This window comes from Elephas maximus, chromosome 21 (genome assembly GCF_024166365.1).
Source record: "Elephas maximus indicus isolate mEleMax1 chromosome 21, mEleMax1 primary haplotype, whole genome shotgun sequence".
Taxonomy (NCBI): Eukaryota; Metazoa; Chordata; class Mammalia; order Proboscidea; family Elephantidae; genus Elephas; species Elephas maximus.
In genome coordinates, this window is record NC_064839.1 from 33446669 (window position 1) to 33459286 (window position 12618).

Sequence of the window (12618 nt, forward strand, 5' to 3'; positions counted from 1 at the left end):
GTGATTGAAAATACCATGGCTTGGGTCAGGCGCACCTTAGTCTTCGGGGTGACATCTTTGCTCTTCAACACTTTGAAGAGGTCCTTTGCAGCAGATTTGCCCAATGCAATGCGTCTTTTGATTTCTTGACTGCTGCTTCCATGGCTGTTGATTGTGGATCCAAGTAAAATGAAATCCTTGACAACTTCAATCTTTTCTCCGTTTATCATGATGTTGCTCATTGGTCCAGTTGTGAGGATTTTTGTTTTCTTTATGTTGAGGTGTAATCCATACTGAAGGCTGTGGTCTTTGATCTTCATTAGTAAGTGCTTCAAGTCCTCTTCACTTTCAGCAAGCAAGGTTGTGTCATCTGCATAACGCAGGTTGTTAATGAGTCTTCCTCCAATCTTGATGCCCCGTTCTTCTTCATACAGTCCAGCTTCTCGGATTATTTGTTCAGCATACAGATTAAATAGGTATGCTGAAAGGATACAACCCTGACGCACACCTTTCCTGATTTTAAACCAATCAGTATCCCCTTGTTCTGTCTGAACAACTGCCTCTTGATCTATGTAACGGTTCCTCATGAGCACAATTAAGTGTTCCGGAATTCCCATTCTTCGCAGTGTTATCCATAGTTTGCTACGATCCACACAGTCAAATGCCTTTGCATAGTCAATAAAACACAGGTAAACATCGTTTTGGCATTCTCTGCTTTCAACCAGGATCCATCTGACATCAGCAATGATATCCCTGGTTCCACGTCCTCTTCTGAAATTAGCCTGAATTTCTGGCAGTTCCCTGTCGATATACTGCTGCAGCCGTTTTTGAATGATCTCCAGCAGAATTTTGCTTGCGTGTGATATTTATGATATTGTTCTATAATTTCCACACTCGGCTGGATCACCTTTCTTGGGAGTAGGCATAAATATGGATCTCTTCCTTCCATTCAGTTGGCCAGGAAGCTGTCTTCCATATTTCTTGGCATAGACGAGTGAGCACCTCCAGCGCTGCATCTGTTTGTTGAAACATCTCAATTGATATTCCATCAATTCCTGGAGCCTTGTTTTTCGCCAGTGCCTTCAGAGCAGCTTGGACTTCTTCCTTCAGTACCATCGGTTCCTGATCATATGCCACCTCTTGAAATGGTTGAATATCCACTAATTCTTTTTGGTATAATGACTCTGTGTATTCCTTCCATCTTCTTTTGATGCTTCCTCCATCATTTAATATTTTCCCCATGGAATCCTTCACTATTGCAACTCGAGGCTTGAATTTTTTCTTCAGCTCTTTCAGCTTCAGAAATGCCGAGCATGTTCTTCCCTTTTGGTTTTCCATCTCCAGCTCTTTGCACATGTCATTATAATACTTTATTTTGTCTTCTCGAGAGGCCCTTTGAAATCTTCTGTTCAGTTCTTTTACTTCATCAATTCTTCCTTTTGCTTTAGCTGTTCAACGCTCAAGAGCAAGTTTCGGAGTCTCCTCTGACATCCACCTTGGTCTTTTTTTTCTTTCCTGTCTTTTCAGCGACCTCTTGCTTTCTTCAGGGATGATGTCCTTGATGTTATTCCACAACTCGTCTGGTCTGCGGTCACTAGTGTTCAATGCATCAAATCTATTCTTGAGATGGTCTCTAAATTCAGGTGGGATATACTCAAGGTCATATTTTGGCTCTCATGAACTTGCTCTGATTTTCTTCAGTTTCAGCTTGAACTTGCATATGAGCAATTGATGGTCTGTTCCACAGTCGGCCCCTGGCCTTGTTCTGACTGATGATATTGAGCTTTTCCATCGTCTCTTTCCACAGATGTAGTCAATTTGATTTCTGTGTGTTCCATCTGGCAGTTTCATGTGTGTATAGTCGCCGTTTATGTTGGTGAGAGAAGGTATTTGCAATGAAGAAGTCGTTGGTCTTGCAAAACTCTGTCATTCGATCTCCGGCATTGTTTCTATCACCAAGGCCATATTTTCCAACTACTGATCCTTCTTCTTTGTTTCCAACTGTCACGTTCCAATCACCAGTAATTATTAATGCATCTTGATTGCATGTTCGATCAGTTTCAGACTGTAGCAGCTGATAAAAATCTTCTATTTCTTCATCTTTGGCCCTAGTGGTTGGTGCATAAATTTGAATAATAGTCGTATTAACTGGTCTTCCTTGTAGGCGTATGGATATTATCCTATCACTGACGGCGTTGTACTTCAGGGTAGATCCCGAAACGTTCTTTTCGATGATGAATGCAACACCATTCCTCTTCCAGTTGTCATTCCCAGCATAGTAGACTATATGATTGTCTGATTCAAAATGGCCAATACCAGTGTGTTTCAGCTCACTAATGCCTAGGATATCCATTTTTATGCGTTCCATTTCATTTTTGACGATTTCCAATTTTCCTAGATTCATACTTCGTACATTCCAGGTTGCGATTATTAATGGATGTTTGCAGCTATTTCTTCTCATTTTGAGTCATGCCACATCAGCAAATGAAGGTCCCGGAAGCTTTACTCCATCCACGTCATTAATGTCGACTCTACTTTGAGGAGGCAGCTCTTCCCCAGTCATCTTTTGAGTGCCTTCCAACCCGGGGGGCTCATCTTCCAGCAGTATATCAGACAATGTTCTGCTGCTATTCATAAGGTTTTCACTGGCTAATGCTTTTCAGAAATAGACTGCTGGGTCCTTCTTCCTAGTCTGTGTTAGTCTGGAAGCTCAGCTGAAACCTGTCTTCCATGGGTGACCCTGCTGGTATCTGAATACCGGTGGCATAGCTTCCAGCATCACAGCAACACACAAGCCTCCACAGTACGACAAACTGACAGACACGTGGGGGGATCTTTTTAATGTATATTTGTGATTGCACATAGCCATAGCTATTTGCAATACACACATATTTAGTGTGTATGCAATTTCATACTCCTATTTTTTTACTTAAAATCTTATCACAAGTAGTTGATACCTTGATTTATAGCTGTATTTACTTTGCCTGGTCCCCAAATATAAGCGACGCTCCCAGTATTCAGTTATGACAAATCTAGCTGTGGTTCTTAAAGGTGCTCTGTTTTATTGCATTTCTGATTTTTCACAGGAGAGAGACCCCGAAGTGGAATTGCTGAGCCAGAGCGTGTGAACATTTTATGGTTACTTACTGATTTTGCCAAATTAATTTCCCAAGGCATTGTGCCAATTTATCCTCCACCAACCAAAAAAAAAAAAAAAAAACCATTGCTGTCCAGTCGATTCCAACTCATAGCGATCCTATAGTACAGAACAGAACTGCCCCATAGGGTCTCCAAGTAGCAGCTGGTGGATTCAAACTGCCGACCTTTTGGTTACCAGCCAAGCTCTTAACCACTGCACCACCAAGCCTTCAGCAACAGTCTATGCAAACATCCTTTTCACTGTATCTTCAGCAGAATTGGGTGTCATCATTTTTTTAATTTATTAGGTTGAAGTTGTAACTCCTGGTTTTAATTAGCATTATATGACTGCTAATGTTGTTGTTGTACGTTGTCCAAGTCTATTCCAACTCATAGCAACCCCATGTGACAGAGTTGAATTGTCCCATAGGGTTTTGTTGGGTGTAATCTTTATGGGAGCAGATTGCATGTCTTTCTCCCATGGAGCCACTGTATGAGTTCGAACTGCCAACCTTTTGGTTAGCAGCTTAATCGTTGTGCCACCAGAGCTCCTTATGACTACCAATAGGGTGGAATATTGTTTTCACAAGTGCTTACTTACATGTTGCCTGTGGTGGCAGAGCTGGGATTGGGACAACTCCATGGCAGCTCTTGTCCAGGGGTCTAGAACATTCTGCCACCCACGTATGTGCCCCCAGAGGGTGGGGTGGGGACAGTAAATCATCATGGTTTAGTGTAGAGCTCTGATATGAGACACTCTGTGTGGCCTTGGGCAAGTTATATAACCCATTTGAGCTTCAGTTTCCATATCTGTAAAGTGCAAAATAATAACAACCCTTACTCTACATGTTTGTTAAGAGGAAGAAGGGAGATAATAAAGGGTTTGGCACAGTGTTAGGCTCCAATAAAGGCTCAGTAAGTCATAGCTGTTGGCTATTTAATCATGGATTCTGGGCAAACCAAAAAAAACAAACCCATTGCCATCACGTCAATTCCAACTCATAGTGACCCTATAGGACAGGGTAGAACTGCCCCATAGGGTTTCCAAGGCTGTAATCTTTACAAAAGCAGACACATCCTTCTCTCATGGAGTGATGGTGGGTTCGAACCACCGACCTTCCAGTTTGCAGCCAAGCGCTTAACTGTTGAGTCATCGGGACTCCTTGAGAGAACCCTAGGCATTCTAAACTTTCTGTAACTGTTGCTTGGAACCTCATGGTTCAGATGACAGAACATGGGATCACCATTATTAGAACCCTGAGGATCAGAGGTTTGGGTGCCCATCGCATAGAAGTCTAAGTGTCAGTTGTTAGAATACTGGCTGTGAAGTATCAAAACAATGAATGTTTGGAACATGGAAATTATGGATTGCTTAGAACAGACTATGAGGGTGAAGTCGAGGCGAGAACAAGAAGAGGGGAGGCTGTTGCAGAGATGGTGGTTTAGGCCAGGGTGGTTATGGTGGAAGTGGTCAGACTCTGTATGTATTTTGACAGTAGAGCCGATCGAATTTGCTGGAGAATTGGATGTAGGCTACAAGGAAAGAAGAGGAATCAGGGATAATGCCTAGTTTTTGATCAGAACAGCCAGGGGAATAGAGGCACCATTTGCCAAAATGGGCAAGACTGGGGCAAGAGCAGGTTTGCACAAAACAAGAGTTCATTTCGGGGCATGTTAAGTTTGACTTGCCTGATAGATTTCCATGTGGAGATGCGGGGTAGATGGCTGGATAACAGAGCCTGAGGTTCATTGGGGAAGGGGGGACTCGTGGCAGGTTGGTCATCAGAATCTCAATGGTGTGAAGGCCTGAGTCTGGATGAGAAGAACAACTTGGGAGAGAGAACAGTTAGAATGAAAAGAGAACTGAGGGTTGAGGACTAGGGACTCTCATTTAGGCCTGGGAGAGGAGGAGGAGCCTCTAATGAGGAGGCAGGAAAATCAGGAGAGTGGAGTATTATAGAAGCCTAGAGAAGAAAAGCTGCTCAAGAAGAGGAGAGAGGTTCACCAGATACATGGCGCCAGAGCATCTATATTCGGCAAAATGGAAGTCACTGGTGACCTTGATGGGAGTGGCTTTGGTGCTGGTATGGGAACAGATGTCTTGGCTGTCCACAACCCCAATTCTTGGCCTTCTCTGGCGGGATGCTGGGTTTAGTTTATTAGACAGCACCCTGACAGCCATGTTAGCCACTGCCAAGAAGTCAGTCAAGGAAGTTCAAAGACAGGCTGTAAAGTTAGAGATGAGTTGCCTGCTGGTGACCTTGGAAAAGGTGGGTAGGGGTGGGGAGAAAGACAGCCTGTTGAGAAGTTTGGCTTAGAGGGGAAGAGAGAGAGAGAGGGTAGTTGCTGCAGAAGGTGGACGGTGGAGTGCAAAAATGGCCTCACAAGGGGAAGGAGACAGAGTCAAGATCAACATCAGCATAAAGCTGATGATTCCGAGGTGAAGGTCAAACATACCTCCACCCTCCAATCTTTTTACCAATTCTGACATCAGCTATCCCTCCCACAGCACTCTCTACTTCTCTGTTGGGTTCAATAATTCATTGCAACGGCCACACAAAACTCACAGGCTATACTCACAGTTATGGGTTTTATTAGAGAAGTAACAGGTTACAATTCAGGATCAGGAACAACTCAGGATACAGCTCTTAGACCAGGACAGCTTCTTCTTGGCCATGCCTTCAGGCAGGCCTCTATCTAGACTCTCAAACCCTTGGCCCTCGGCCTCTCAGCTCTTGGTCTGGCCTCTGCCCTGCTCAGGGCAGTGTTCCAGCTGTTTAGCTCTATCGACAAGTGCCTGGAGGTACCCTACCCCACCAGCAAACCTCTTGCCCTAAGGCGCTCAGCACACTCGGTGGGTTGGCACACCCACTATAGCCACTTTACTCCATGGGCTGAGAAGCCCACTGCACCATCTTGCACCAGTCTCCTGGCTTTGCTGCTGCTGTTTCTCTGCTGTGCTTGCCACTGCTTCTAGCTGTTCTCTCTTATAACAGCTCTCTCTGTCTCCTGGGTCTAGGAGGTTCTCAGTGCAGAGACCCTGGGTCCAAAGGACGCACCCCATTCCTGGCTCTTCTGATGGTAGTGATTTTTTTTTTTTGCTTCTGGGAATGGTTGCCTTTAAGCTTAGTGGAATGGCAAAACTGACCAATCCCCTTGTTAGGATTGTATATACCTTATTTGCATGGTCCCACCCCCACAAGGGTTTCATGCATCTTATTTGCATTATTATCAGGGTGTCCAATCCCTTGGTGGGCCACAAGTACCTTATTTGCATATTCCCACACAATCATTTTATGGGAGTCACGAGACCATGTATGGCTAGAAGGGCGATACTAAGTAATTCTCTGCACCGTATGGAGGAGGTTTACACCAAAACCTGTTGAAGAGCTGTTGGGAAGGACCAGTGAAAGGGAGCAGGTGATGCTTTGAGGTTGGGGAGGCAGGAGTAGAGCCCACACACACTGAAGACAGGCTGGTGCAAGAGGAGAAAAGAGCAGAGGAGCAAGCAGACAGGGCTTCCTGTGCCCACCCAAATGGGCACAGCCCCAGCTGTCACAAGAACAGCCATCCTAGGGACTGGGCCAGCAGTGAGGCGGCCAGACAGCCCATGCTCCATAAATACTCCAAATGTCCACACAGTGCAAGTCACTGGGCTGGGTGCCAGGACTCAGATGAACCTATCTTCATCCTTGCCCTTGGGAGTGCCTGGTTGCTTGGGGGAGAAAAACAACCAATCTAACTTCAACCCAGTACTAGAGTCAACTGCGGACAAAGCTCGGGGGGGGGGGGCAGAAAGGGGTAGTGCCCAGCAGAGGGGGCAACATTTGAGCCAGGCCTTAAACATGGGCAGAAGTTCGCTGAGCAGAGCAGAGGGCATTTGGCAGAGAGGACAGAAGACACAGGGGCTTGGAGGTAGGAGGCAAGGGGCAGGACTTGTGTCTGAAGCAAAGGGCAGCTGGGAAGGAGGTGACCAGATGGAAAGGGGGGGGTCTAGGTCAGTTTGAGTGAATCCGGACTTTATCCTGAGGGCAGTGGGGAGCTAGAGAAGATTTTAAAGAAGCGAGTGACATGGTCAAATTTGTGTTTTATATCAATCCCTGCAGCCAGAGTTTGGAGGTTGAGTTTAAGAGGATGTGCGAAGACGCTGGGGTAGTGTCCAGCCAGAGATGGTGACTGCCTTGCAAGGGCAGCAGCCTTGTTAATGGAAAGGAGGGAGCTTATTCAAGGGCTGTTTGGGAGATGGAATGGAGATAGAGGAGAGGGTGGGGCACCAAACAGAGGGAGGTGCCCAGGACACCGGGTTTCTGTCTTAACAGCACCAGCAAGGTCTCCAACAGGAGCTGGGAACCTCCCCAAAAGCAGACCCAAGAGGAGAGGCACAAGGTAGAGGGCTGGATTCTGGGGAGGCCAATTTGCCCCCCATCCCTGGACCCTGAGGCTAGCAAAGGTCCATGGAATATGGACATGAGCACGCACAACACACAACACACACTGGATTCTGCCTAGATTCTCTTCCCACTGGTCTTTTCCCCAGTCTGTACCTCGGTTTCTTCACCTGTAGAATGGGGAGGAGGTTGGCCCAGAAGCAAGATCTAGGTCGTTTTGTTGGGCCACACAATGCCCTAGACTGGGGAAGGGAGATTGAGGGGGAGATGTGACATAAAAATGTACAGCACTTTAGTTGCCCCAGAGAGGCGCGCTGCTTCCTCATTGATGGAGGAAGGGTGGCACGCGGAGGAAACCCTGTTCCCCACTGCCGCCGCGGGGCCCAGACTCACGTCCTGCCTGCAGGTACCTCCAGGAGTCCTAGGGGGCAGATCACCTCCATGGACTTCAACACCTGGAAACAATAAACGTGGCTGTGCTTGAGTGAACGTGCTTGTACCTGAACGTGTACGCGCCACTTGGCGCGCGCGCGCGCGGGGACGCTCCACTGCCCGTGAGTACTCCGCCTTTAATCCCGCGCCATCCCGCTCGGGGCTGGGTCCTCCGGATCCAAATGATGGTCTGGTTCTCGGGAGGCGCCTTCCTGTGAGCTCCGCATCCACGTACGAGGGCTCGGAGCTGGCAGCCCACGAGCAGGTGGTTGCTTGCGGCTCTGCACTGCAAGCCTTGGCGTCCCAAGCTCCTCGGCGTGGGCGGTCCGGGGGGGGCGGGATGGGCAGGAGGCGGGGCGAGGGCGGGCCTCCCCAGACAGCGGCTCTAGGGTGCGGGGGCATTGCGCTGAGAGGGGCGTGGCCTCTGGGGCGTGGTTGCGTACGGGGCGGGGTGGGGTGGGGCTTGACGCCTGGTGGAAAAGGCGGGCTCTGGACGGCCGCAGTCCGGTGGGGCCAACTCTAAAGAAGGAGTTGTGGTCGCCAGATGGCGTCTCTGTGGGGTTGGGTAGGACAAGGCCCGGCAGAAACTCTCTGGATGCCAACCGTCTGGGCCCGGGACACTGCCCCACATATTTGCCCTGACATGCCCCACAAGGACTGCATTGTCAGCCCGACCAGAACACTCCCTCTCCCTCACCTTTTCCCAATCAGTCCCCAGATCCTAAATGTGTCTAGAACGTCCCTTTCTGTCCCCTGACGCACACTCTTCATGCACTCAAGCATTCAACACTCATTCACCAGAGCTATCTTTGTGCCCAGCCCAGAACTAGAGCTGGGATCCAAGGATGATGCCGACATGAAGCTGGTCCTCCGGAGGCTTGCCACATTAGAACATAAAATTACAATTTAGCATGATGCGAGCTGTAACGGGGGAGCGCAGGCACTTGAGAGCATAGAGGAGGGGTCTGACCCAGCCTAGATGAGCAGAGGAGGCTTCCTAGCAGAAGTGACATCTGAGCTGAACCTTGGCTAGCCTTGTGACTTCTATATCCACATTCTCTCCTTTCTATCCATTCTCCTATGGCACTAAAGAGGTTTTCTGAAATATCATCTGGCCAAGTCACTCACCAGCTTAAAATTCTTCACGGCTCCCTCTGCCCCCAGGATAAAGTCATGGCCCCTTAGCCTGGCATGAAAGACTCTTCAGAATCTTTTGATGCCATCTCCTCTCCATCACCTTCACAGATTTTACTGTGAAGTAAATTGTACTTTACTCCTTGTGCTTCCTACAAAAGCCTAGATCTTTCAGGTTTGGTCTCCAAGCCTTTCCTCATTCTGTTCTTTCTGCCTGGAAGGTATTCCTCACCATGCGCTTTCTAGCTCTTTTCTTAAAGATCTGTTTAAATATCTAAATATTTAGGCCTGTCTAAGTATCATCTCTGTAAAGCCTTCCTGGACCCCAACTCTCAACAGGAAAGTAAATGAGGGAGGCAGGATGAAGAGAGATATGAATAATCTGCTTTCCTTTCTTCTGAGCAGAAACTCCAATGGTGGGAAGCTGCCCTACTGGCCATGCTATGAGAAGGATGAGAAGTACCTGCAGCTGAATGTCACCATGAACGTGGGTGTGAAGCTTAAAGAGAAGAAGATAGACTTCTGGATGAGACTGCTCCAAAATTAAAGAGCCAATGAGCAAAGGCAATTCTGAGGGTGCCTATGCAAGAGGAAGCCCTAGGGCTTGTCCTACCACCCAGGCTTTGGGGAGACTGACCATGGACTGTGGACAAGTGTCCTGCCCACCCTGATCTAGAACCTCCAGGGGCGCCCTACTCCAGGCCAGAGGCAGAGCCTTAGCCTGTTGTTTGACTGCAGCTTCCTCCCCAGCTTGAGCTTCCATGATACTCACCTACCTCATTGTCTCCGTCAGGTTAGAGCAAGCCCTTTCCCTGTCACACTGTGCCCAGCACCCCAGCTTCAGGACAACCCCTTCCCTCCCTTCTCCAAATCCTATCCTTCAAGGTCTACTCGCAGCCACTTCATATGGGAACTTCACCTAGACTGCCACTGCCCCTGTCATTGCACTCTGCTTGTCATTTATCATCCATCCTGCTCAACCTCATGACTGTTCACATTGCCCTTGAGGCCTCGGGTTGGTTATTTGTGACAAGGAGTGAAGCTTTGATTGCTTAGGATCTTCTCCTTCCCTTCCACCTCTGCCAGGACTTAAAGTCTGGACACAGGGTGGTCCTCAATAAAGACGTGGTGACTTTATCTATAAAATGGTTAGGGAAGTAGATGGTCTCCTGAGTGGAGCCCTTGAAGGAAGGGAGTGGTGCTGCCTATTCCTTGCTGGGCTGAGCCTGCTATGATAAGTCAAGAGGAGCTGCAGCAAAGCTGCCTAGATTGCCAAGCACTTGGCTTTATTCTTTTTTGTTTGTTTGTTTCTTTGTTCCAGGTTCATAATTTATTGTACAAATTGAGTATCACATGATGAGTTGAGAGCTTCTCCAGGCATGAGAACTTACATGAGATTCAGGCAGCTTAGGATCTATTTGTGTTGCTTTCACAGCTGGAGGTTTTTTAGGCCTTAACTTGAAGTATAGGACAATAAAGCAAAATCTCTATATGTGGCCACATGGGACTTCCTGCCCTGGGGTCCTTGGGTACTCATTCTGTGGCCTGCTAGCACCGCCCCCAAAGGTCTGCTCCCTGGCTGGTCCAGGCCTGCATTTGAGTGTTGCTCACTCAGTTCCCCCCTCCTCAGGTTCTCCCCAACAAGTCTGGGATGGAGCTTCTCCAACAGCAACCTGCCCAGAGGTCCTCCTCCCTCAATTTAGGAGTGTAGCTGAGCAAGAGCCAGGGCTCAGCCAGGCTGAGGCCAATGTGAGGATCATAGGAAACCCTAGAACCTTGTCTAAGAACCTGTGCATGGAAGGTTGACTGTGAACCTCCTGGGTGGGGGCTGGCCCCTTGCCTTCCACAGCCCCAGCACCCTCCCCACCTGGTTAGGAAGATGTCCTTCTTCCTGTCAGCTCCTCCCCAGGATGTCCTGCCAGATGAGGGTTCCCTGAGGGCTACCTAGTAAGGCCTGTCTCACCTCACCTTCCTGGTCCCCCAACGGCCTCCCAGTCTTTTCATAAAGCCTCCAGCCCCAGCTGGCAGGGAATGGGTCTCAGAACTGACTGGATCTTGGTGAAGGCCCCAGGACACTTCTGTGGCTTTTGTCCGGGTTGACTCTCCCCGGGTACCGAAAGGACAAACGTGAACCCATGCAAAGCTCACTTGGGCATAGTGTGCACATGGTCTCCTGCTGGCCCAGGCGGCTCTGCTGGAGAAGCATCGTCCCCTCCTCCCCCAACATTCCCCCGCCCCCCAGAGCAGCAATTACCGGCCAAGGCGGCTGGGGAAGGGCCAATTAGTGCGGGAGACGCGGCTGCTCTGCCCGGCCCAGGCTGCCCGCAGCCCCTGAAGCGCGGCTGCCGCCGGACCCCAGGCCCCCACTGCTCGGCAGTAGCCACTCGCCGCCGCAGCCCTCCCTGCATGCAAACAGCGCCGGCTGCTAGGGAGCCCCGGGGGACGCGCGGTCCGGCCTCCCGCCAACTGCAGTGATGGATCCAGCCGCCTGGCGCAGGTCCAGGGCCAGGGCGGACGCTAGGGCGCCGGGAGCTACAACTTGTTGCCGCTGAGTGGTGGGCGAGCAGGATGGGCCTCCCTGCAAGAACTTCAACATCCCTGACGGCCTGCGCCGTGGCGCCGCCATCAGCCGCCGGCTCGGCGGCACCGGCGCGGTGTCCCCGGTCTCAGGCAGGCGCTCCAAGCAGGGTGGGCGCCAGGGGCCCGGAATCCGGGCTCTACGCAAACCCTCCTGTCATCTCGTGGCCCTCTTGCTCGGGGACCTCCAAGACCCTGTGCAATCTTGAGTCGTCCACCTATCGGACTTGGCCCTAGCTCCCTTTAGCCCTCGCCCAGGACTCTTGTCCACTTCCAGACCTTCCAGCCCCAGGAGCCAGAGGAGGAGGCTCTTCGCTGACCATGCCTTCTACCGGGCCAGAGCCCACACCGGTGACCTCACCAAGAGTCACTGGTATCATTACGGATCCCGCACTGTTAACAGAGGAGTACCTACAGAAAATAGCTTTCATGGCAGGGTAGGGGGGCAGAGGGAGCACTTGCCACAGGCGAAAGCCTAAGGGGGGAGGGGTGCCAGATGAGGAGTGGAATGACATTCTGAGGCGCCACAAATATGAAAGGCACCTGACCCAGGCAGCCAAACAAGAAGGGAGAAGGGGTTTCTGCTGACAAGTCACCGCTATCACTCTATTCGTCTTGAAATGGGGGGGGGGGGGGCGCAACTAAGAAATTACCCTGGCTCTGGAATTGGAGAGGGGGGAGCACAACATGGAGATTGTCCCTTCGTGTGTAATCAGATGCAGATCTAAGGTATGGCAGTGCCCAGTGCACCACTTCAAAGGGGGGTTGCACTACTGAGCGTTTCTATTAACCAATGCAGTTTCCGTCTCCAGCTGTGAGACATCATTCAGCAAGTTAAAACTAATGCTTTTGTATTTGAGAACCTCCATGGGTCAAGGGAGACTGTGTGATCTTGCTCTGCTAAGTATAGAAAAAGAAGAAACAAAAAATGACTTTGAGCACATTGTACACCAGTTTTCATCAGTGAAAG